Below are 9,259 nucleotides of genomic sequence, written 5' to 3'. Positions count from 1 at the left end.
TATATATATATATATATATATATATTATATATATATGTATATATATATATATATATATGGAAGTCAGTGCGGTCGGGAGAGATATATCGTGGTGTGGGGCCAGGAACGCATTGTTGGAAGGGGTGGCTGCCGTATGGCTACGACCGGGCAGCGTCGCTGAAAGTTTGGGGGCGACGTGTCCGGTAGTGCGGCAGGTGTAACAAGTTGGATGATTAGGAGGAGTCCTCCAAGGATTGTTGGCTCTCGGCAGCATGAACGTGCGCTTGCGCAGGCATTGAGTGGTTGGTGTAAGCTGATTACGGAAGCCTTCGCACGGCCTGCGCATACGTGAGGGGCGCGGCCACAGGCGGCACGGCTCGCGGATAAGCGAAAGGAGCGGCCAGAGGCTGTACTGCACGCGAATAGTTAAGAGGCGTGGCTGTAGGCGGCTGGTGGCGTGCAAGGTGGATTGCGCGTCCGACCTCCTCGGAAATGACAGTGCGGAGCGTGGCTGGTAGACGGGAGGTGGGCTCGTGAGTGAAGGGCATTAAGGAAGTTGGCGGGCAACTTCCTCACGGGCCAAGTCTCGGACCTACTGAAGCAACGTGGAATGGTCAGGCATGGTGTCAATGCTGCACAGCGACTCGCCACTCCACGGACGCCGCCGAGTCAGGGCGCGCTGCTTCAACTGATCGTACCTCTGTCACAAGCTGACTACTTCTGAAATTGTGAGCGGATTCCTAGCCATGAGAATGTAGAATGCGCCGTCGTCTATACCTTCAGGATTTGCTTAATCATGTAAGCCATGGGTAGGTTGTCGTTGATGCGTCTACAAAGGTCGACGACGTCCTCATTATAGCTTGTGAAGCTTTCGCCAGTCTTCTGTGCGCGGGCGCGCAAGCGCTGCTCTGCGCGCTGCTTGCAGATAGCTGGTCGACCGAACACTTCAGAGGAGGACGTCTTGAAAGCGGACCATGTTAGGATGTCGTGATTGCGGTTGATGCACCACCATTCGGCGACGCCAGTAAGATAAAATATTACGTGGCCTAGCTTGTCGGGGCCATCCTACCTATTATGCGCGCTCACTAGTTGGTGGAGGTCAAGCCAGTCTACCACGTCGGTGTGATCTGTACCGCTGAAGACATTTGGATCCCTTAGCCGAGGAATCCCGGTGCAGGTGATGGAATGGGGCGAAGGCGCCGTGGGCTTTGTGTTCTCCGTCATGATGGGCGGAAGCGTCCAGCTCCGCATCTCGAGGCTGTAGCGACGGGGAAGTACAGCACCCTCCACCAACTGTGAAGAGGTTTATATGCAGGGTGACGCCGCTGACTCCATAGTGTTTAAAATTTTAACGAGGCACTCCATCACGAGGCACTCCATCATGTTGAATGGGGTCAGTACACTATTTTTGTTTGCTGCCTAATTGCATAATTAAGCACTATTATTTGAGCAAATTATGAAGGAAAGATAATGGCCTAAAATTGCAATGAGAAAGTTGTGGATAGGTTAGCAAAACGTCAGATTAGACAGTTTCAAACTTTCTATTTGTTAAATATTAGTCTTTTTCTGCTTACTACAATTGCCCAGCATATACAAATGTAGACCGCGTGAGATACCTGCTTGAGCACCATGATTTTAGTGCTCCCTTGCGTTCCGCGTACAAACGATGTGCTTCCTACGCAATGGTTCATGACAGCGATAAGCAGACGCAGCGGTTATCACTTGTGCGGCCACAGGCAACAGATGCCTCATCGCACAGCGACCACCATCGTAGCTGCCTTTAAGCGGCCACACCCGGAAAGTGATACGGAACGCGGAACGTAATCACTGCACGCATAGGCGCGCAAGACGGCTTGTACGTGGTACTTTTGTTCTTTTTCGCGGGTATTTGCATTAAGCCGAAAAGCACTAATACATAATAGGTAGAAAGTTAGAAATTGTCTAATAAGATGTTTCGCTAACCGATCTACAGCCTTCTCACTAAAACGTTTTGCGCAGCTTTGCTGCTTCATGAGTTGGTTAATTAATCCTACTTAATCAGGAACGCAAAAATTTATTGGGCTTGCTGCATGCATAGTCAGCATAACGCATTTGGTCGCATCGTAGTAGAGTACGTGGGTATAATTTCAAAATCTGGCTACAGATAGCTGGGGCACCCTGTGCAATCATCACAAAAGTACTTGTTACCAGTCAGTACTACTAATGTGCTGCGATGCGTAATATAGGAACTGTAGAGAACTGCGACCTGTCTATAGACGCGCATTATCTGATTGTGCACTCAAAACGAGGAAATAAAGTTTGGAAATTTCCGAGGTTCTTAGGACCTTACAATTCCAGGTTGTGTCATATATATGAGCAAGAAAGGTGCAAAGACTTTTGCCTATGCGGCTAAGCGAGATCAAGGCGAAAGCCTATTCAGCTTCACTTCGCCTTTAATGCACTTTTGCCGGTAAACTTGTCTTTTCTGAGTAGCCGCTCGAGTGGTGAATTGGCTTTAGGTCGAGTGACGCGACAGCCTTTGTTGATGCCGTAGTCGATGATGATGCTGATTACGATAATAATGATAATGTATGACTCGGTCTTTTGTAATAGGCTGGCAGCTTTCCACCATCAACTCCTTATGCAATTCACGTGGTGTGATGCGTCGTGCGATTCTACGCTTCTGTCATGCAATGTTACATCGGTCCACGTCACTTCACCGGCGTGAGAAATGTATAGGGTCTGTTTAAAAATTTTATCGGTTTGAAGCACTGAAGTGGCTGTCTGGTAGAACACTTGACTTCCAAGCAAAATATTTGGGTTCTATTTCGGTTCGAACCATGATTTTCACAATAGCCAAGCAGTATATCACTAGTCTTCTGTAACTTTCTTCTGTTTGCTAACAAAAACGAACGTGGCACACAAAATTGGACAAAGCTCACCACTCACCACTGATCGTCTGAATACGAAGACGGCAACTCCAGGCTTCAAACACAATTTAATATTCTGCGCGAAGTGCGAAGCGCATTCGTTAAGCCAGACAAAGCGACACATGTCGCTATACGAAGTATGTGACAAAAAGACGAAGTAGTGCCAAGATGCTTAAATACAAAAGTTTAAAGGCTGATGCAGTAAACTGAGAAGGGACTATCTGAGCAGACATTTGGAATTTAGCTGCAGTGTGCGTGTTCGGATTTCATTCGAAATGCTCTGTCTCTTGTGTGACGTGTGCTAAGCAGCTTCACTTGCCATCCACCGCCACAGAGTGAAGTGGCCCAGAATTTTTAATTCGGAGTTTTCTCCAGATCACGACACTTTTTGTAGTCCTAGCCGCGGTCAGCGTCTGATGAGGCATTTTAAGGTTTTCGCCGTAAACCCATCGATTGCGCTTGATTCTTTTGTTAAAGAGCGCCGTAAAATCTAGAGCTGTCGTTATTGCCGTCATCATACACGTACATTTTTACGAACATTTATCATTCGCTCTTCATTACCAGATGGACTACAGCAGACAACAAGATATATGGCAAGCTGAGAAGCACGGCTTGAATGTCTATGTACAATTTTTGATACCGTTGGGTGGAACTTCTTCTTTTACCTACGACCTCGCATCGAAACTACGCGGATACGAAAACCACCGTGAGATGCATTCCCTCTTTTTTTTTCGTTTTGAAACTTCGATGCTTAATGTGATAGGCCCGTGCATTGCTTCGAGGAAGCTATGACATGCTCCTGCCTAGGCGGTCACAGCTTTTAGCATCGTTATTGCGTAGTGACCTAGTGCTTGCTAGAATTGAATTGCACCATTTTCTGCTTCCATCATTCCTTTTATCACAAAGAAGAAAGCGTAAGGATTCTTCATTGTGGCTGACGTCTGTTTCAAAATCAATGCAAGATCAATCACATTTTACTGTGACTAGATGAAGCGACTTATAAATCCACGTGACCACAGTCCTGGCATGAAAAATTTGTGATGGCGGAGTGTTGCTGGCGCCAACAGTTCGAAAAGTGATCTTTGATCTTTGCCCTGTTAAACAATGTTGGGAGTTCCTATGTGGTTGCTGCTCAACGACATCTCAGATATTAGAAACACAGACTATTAAGTGTTTAGAACTGCAGCATTAATAGAGAGTTTGAGAACTCGGGCCCCAAAAAGCTTGGGAACCGAGGAGCTTGCGAGGCCAGTTATCAAACTATGCTGATCCTCCGAACGCCAGAGCAGCCTACCCAACGCAGCTTGGTGACCCAGTGTTTTGGGTCCCCTATAATCAAACTCGATAATAACAAAACATAGTGTCCAGTTTCCAGCCACGAGAATCCGGTTTTATTTGACAATGCCATTGGGACATCACGGTCTTCGTAATCAAAAAACAAAATATAAGGTCGGCTCTGTAATCAGAAGTCGGTACCAAAATAGCCTGCGAATGTCCATGGATGCTTAATCGTGAAATATGCGTTAAGTAGACGATACACAGATCAAGAGACAGAATGATCCGCGTAGTCTAGTTAGCGCAAATTTAGGAATGAACGAACACCAACTAGCCCCCCTTGTAGCTCTAGTGCGTGGGTGAAGCACAGTCTCGTCGAAGGTCCTCTGTTGTGGTATAGAGTTATTGCCGCTAAGCGCGTAACAGTAAAACAGACACAGATACGTTGCTGTCCCACAGCGAGAAATGAGGTGTCTGGCCACACGGAGGCACACCTCACCGGATCTGACGTTTATTGCAACGTAAAGTTGCGTCTTCTGAAAATTCTTTTGGTGCCTTGTGCTGTCGGCATGAAAGTCGCAGAATTACAGTGTAAGGTGCACCTCAGTGTTCTAATTTAATCATTCTTTATGCAGTTGAAGACATCGCGAACGCCTATCGCAGCGGCGACCCATTCCAGAGTTTCGTTTTTTGGCTAAGCGACCACACAGCCCCTTACGTTTCTAAAGGTACGTCTCAGTTTTTACTGGCTTTGCTAGGTTAGTACTAGTCTCCACCAAGACTTCACTGACGCCATTTCCGTCACGGACGTGATATCCATAAAGTGCATACAAACAGATGACAAAGAAAAACCTGAAGGAAAAGTTTCGTTGATTTGGATAACATGGCAGTCCAACCCATGACCTCTCTGTTCGTGTATACGGGGTGTTTCTTTAGACAATAGAGATTTTTTTTTTATAAAATCCTATGACAGTAGGGCTCCTGCCGTTTTCTCACACGAATTTCACGTCGAGGTGGAAGTACTTTGCCGCAGCTAAAATGACATTGTTGCGACTAATTACCCAAAACTCGTCAATTAACTTTTTAATTATTGACTTGAGGGCAAGTGTTTATATTACAAAGTTGTAGTGTGTACCAATTTATGACACACCTATTTTTTTCAGAAATCACGGATGTTGTACGTAGTTAGAGATATTCATAATCGAATTTCAGGTCGATGTCAAAACTGACTGGGCTCGGCGCGCGCGACCGTTCTGGCACGTCGAATCGGAACTACCCGTCACATCGGAATGACGAAACTTTAATGACGGCGCGCCGTGGCCGTATGTTCCCGTGAAAAGCTGCAAGTCATCTCACTTGTGCCTGCGCATTGCCCTAGTTTTGCGCGTAGTGCTTGGTGCTTATCTGATTCTTTGGAATTGTGTACAAGAAAACCGCAATATCAACTTTTTCTTTGTCTGGAAAGCATGAAAGTCGGGGGCAGCCACTGCAGCGTTTCGTCTTGCTGACAGGCAAAATAGTTTTTCGCGCCTCTCTATATTTAAAAAAAGAAACAGATAGGCACCACCCATCGCACGCATACAAGAAGCTGTCCACTAGTGTTCTTCAGAATGCTTGCCGCTTTTTCTGACCAGTATCCGCTTTGGCGCGCCTTCATTCAAAAGTCATCACTTCCCTGTCACGTGTCATTCCAGTGGTACGCCGCGCTTTGTGTGCGCCGGGCGTGATCAGTTTCGATATCGCCCACGAAATTCAGTGATGAATATCTCAGACTACTTGCATTTTTTTTATTTCTAAAAAGAGATACACCAAACATTTGCACGCACTACAACTTTGCAATGTAAACACCTGCCGTGTAGTCAATAGTTCAAAAGTTAATAACGAGTTTTTGGTAATTGGTCGCGTCAACGTCATTTTAGCTGCGTGGAAGTATTTCCGCTCCGACATAGCGATCACGTCCAAATACTACAGGAGCCTGACTGTCATAATATTTTTATAAATAACCCGTATTCTCTAAAAAACACCCTGTAGGTGCCAGGCGCTCTGCACACTAAGGCACTGAGGCACACAAACACTAAACAAAATGATGGCTGATCCCTCCGTCATAGCAATCGGTATAACACGAAAGTGAAACGTGTCCTCCCAGAAGTAGTTTATTATTTATAGTGTTTATTGGTATATGAGAGCTTGTACAATGGCTACTGTTGTTTCGCAGATATAGCACCGCTTGATGTGGACGTATCTCGCTCACGTTGACGCCTAGTGGCACATCTCCGTACCGACGTCTAACGCCCAAGATCGTGATTTAACCATTGCGGTAGCTGAAGTTAGCATATGTTAGCATTTCCTGTTTTTTTTTACCACGTACCAGTCGAGGCAAAAATTTACTGTCATGCGAAATGAGTTGTTTGAACGCAGAAACGGTAGTAATAATTTACCCCGCTGAGGTTTTCAGCGAATATAGTCAGAGTAATTTTTTACTGCGTTTATAAAGTTTACCCGTGATTTCTGAGAGTTATTTCTCGGTCGACAGTTTCTTGTCGCTGATGTAGCAGTATTTTTTACTCCCGTGACTAAGTTTTCGCGGATATTTCTGGTGCTTAAAGAAATTGAAGGGGTGCGATTCCACCACGATCCATCGAAATTCGAATTTAGTCAATGTAGAAAACACAGTATCCACCGCACATAGATAGATGAACACATGCGCAAACACACACACACATACACAAACAATGTAGAATTAAACACCACATCAACCGACCGCTCGCGCTGCACAATCGTACACTGGCCATCTGGTATATATAGGCACCGCATCTTGACCTACAATGTAGTGCCGGTAGGAGACATGTTTTGCGTGCTTGTACAATAAAGATTCACAGGATACGCGTAAACGTTTAAGCTTGGCGGCAAGTCGCCATAAGTCACACCGACCTTTTAGTTCAAAGCCGCCTTATCTCACCTTTTTGATTATCCTGTTATTCGCTGGCACTCCGTCGTGTTGCCGGCACCCGCGTTAGCAGTGCTGATGCACACACCCGCAAAATACACCTAAGCACACACAAACCACGGCCGCTCAATAACTATTTCATTGAGCAGCGGTGCACAAACACAGCAGCAGCAGCAGCAGCAGCAGCAGCAGCAGCAGCAGCACATATCCAGGAACGCCGGCGAAGAAGAGTGGCGACGCGCCTGTACTAGCTTCTTACCAACGGCGTCGCTAGGCCTATTTGAGGAGCACAGCTATGCGATTAACGACAGCTGGCGATCACAGAATGCATCTCCTATGCAATTTTCATCGTCGTTATTTTAGACACAAATAATAATACGTGTCCGCTATTCGAGGCTTCTTACGGAGCGATGCACTTACAGCTAACGAGACGGCTCGCAGGCCCGGTTTTCACTGTGCTCGTACAGTACTCCCAGTGCCCCGGCGGCCGCACACTGGCTCCGTCTGCCTCGTATCAGGGCTCGCCTTCGCGCTAGATGTTTCATAGCGGTGGCCGCATGGAGCGAAATACACAGTTCGGACTACACTTTACTCCAGCAGACATTGTTTTCTGTGAAACAAAATCTATGCGACGCTTGTTTCAACTGTTGCGGCGACGCACTCACACCGGCCGCTGGCTGGCTCCGTGCCGACGACGTAGCAAAGCCTTTTATTGCGATAGCAATTATATGGACAGTCACGGCTGGTTTTTGCCGTCGCCGTCGCCGCCGTCATGCTGCGTGTATATATATATATATATATATATATATTATAATATATATATATATATATATATATATATATATATATATATATATATATATATATATAAAGAAAAATAATTCCGAAAAAAGCTTCCGACGCGCGGAATCGAACCAGCGACTTCTCGATCCACAGCGCGTGGCTCTACCCACTATGCCACGAAGCGCAGATCGTCCAAGTGGCTAACGGCGAGCGTTATATACGCACCCTCTTCCGCAGTACCCGGAGACAGCAGGCGCTTATAAGCGTTTCTTCATTACCAGCGACATGGCGCTAGGAGCGCCACGGGCGCACTTAAAGGCGTCGGCCAGCTTGCCCCGCTCCTGCGAAAGCCCTTTCTCTTCGCCCTACAGGGCGTGGTCGCATTCGTGCGCTTATCCGAGGAAAGAAGAGAGCGGGCGCGGGGGTGGGTGGGGGCTGTCTGTCATGTGCTTTTCCCGCGATGTCCGCGCTGCAGTCACAGAGCGTACGAAGGTAACTTCACTCGCTGCAGCCGCCGTGTTTGCGAAAGGAGCGCGCTATTTAAACAGAAATAAGTAACAAGTGTGACAGTTATTTCGTGCTCGTGCTATGTGTACCTGTTCGGTCGTTTCGTGCGTCCTGCTTTACGTTTGAGCACTGCGCTTCAAGTGTCGAGCTTTGACGCATGATAGTTCGCACTCGTCCTGTGTGTGTTCCTTTCGTGCGTCCTTTGCGCTTGCGCGACGCGCTGGAAATTTCGAGCCGGTTTCCGTTCTTCGCGTTACATTCCAATTTGTTGCTATCGCATTCATTGCTTCACCGTTGCGGCGAAACTGACTTTTTTCTTATAGCTTCGATGTTGTGGCCGGTCACTCTCCAGGAAGCTACCATGGACGATCACACCAGCTTGATTTTGTTGCCGCTGGGACAGTTGTTGATTTTGTTGCCGCTGAAACTTGCCATCACCGCAACCAGACATATACAGCGCCAGCTTCTTACATTCGCCTGTCTCATGGGCCAGTAGATGACATACGTCAACAATATGCGAAAATCTGCAGTACGGCTTTCCAGCAGGTTTTTTTCTTCTTCGACCAAGCCCTTTCGTTCACAGACTGCTTTTGTCTCTCGTTGTGCTCCTGCAGCTGCAGTTCCGGAGAAAGTGCGTAGGCTGAGGGTCAACCATGAGGCGCGACAATAGCAAACCAGGTTTGAAAAAAAAAATAGAAAAAAACATATGTGGGGTTCTCATACCTTCAATGGAACTGCAACACGACACGCTGTTCCACGTAGACGTTCTCACTGTTGTCCGCCATCTTGAATACCAGTCTATCCAGAAGCGCGGGAATGAGTGCCGTCTATCAGAAACAGGACGCAGGTGCCAGTTTCT

This window comes from Rhipicephalus sanguineus, chromosome 4 (assembly GCF_013339695.2).
Source record: "Rhipicephalus sanguineus isolate Rsan-2018 chromosome 4, BIME_Rsan_1.4, whole genome shotgun sequence".
Classification (NCBI taxonomy): domain Eukaryota; kingdom Metazoa; phylum Arthropoda; class Arachnida; order Ixodida; family Ixodidae; genus Rhipicephalus; species Rhipicephalus sanguineus.
Note: the sequence above shows the minus strand (reverse complement) of the source record.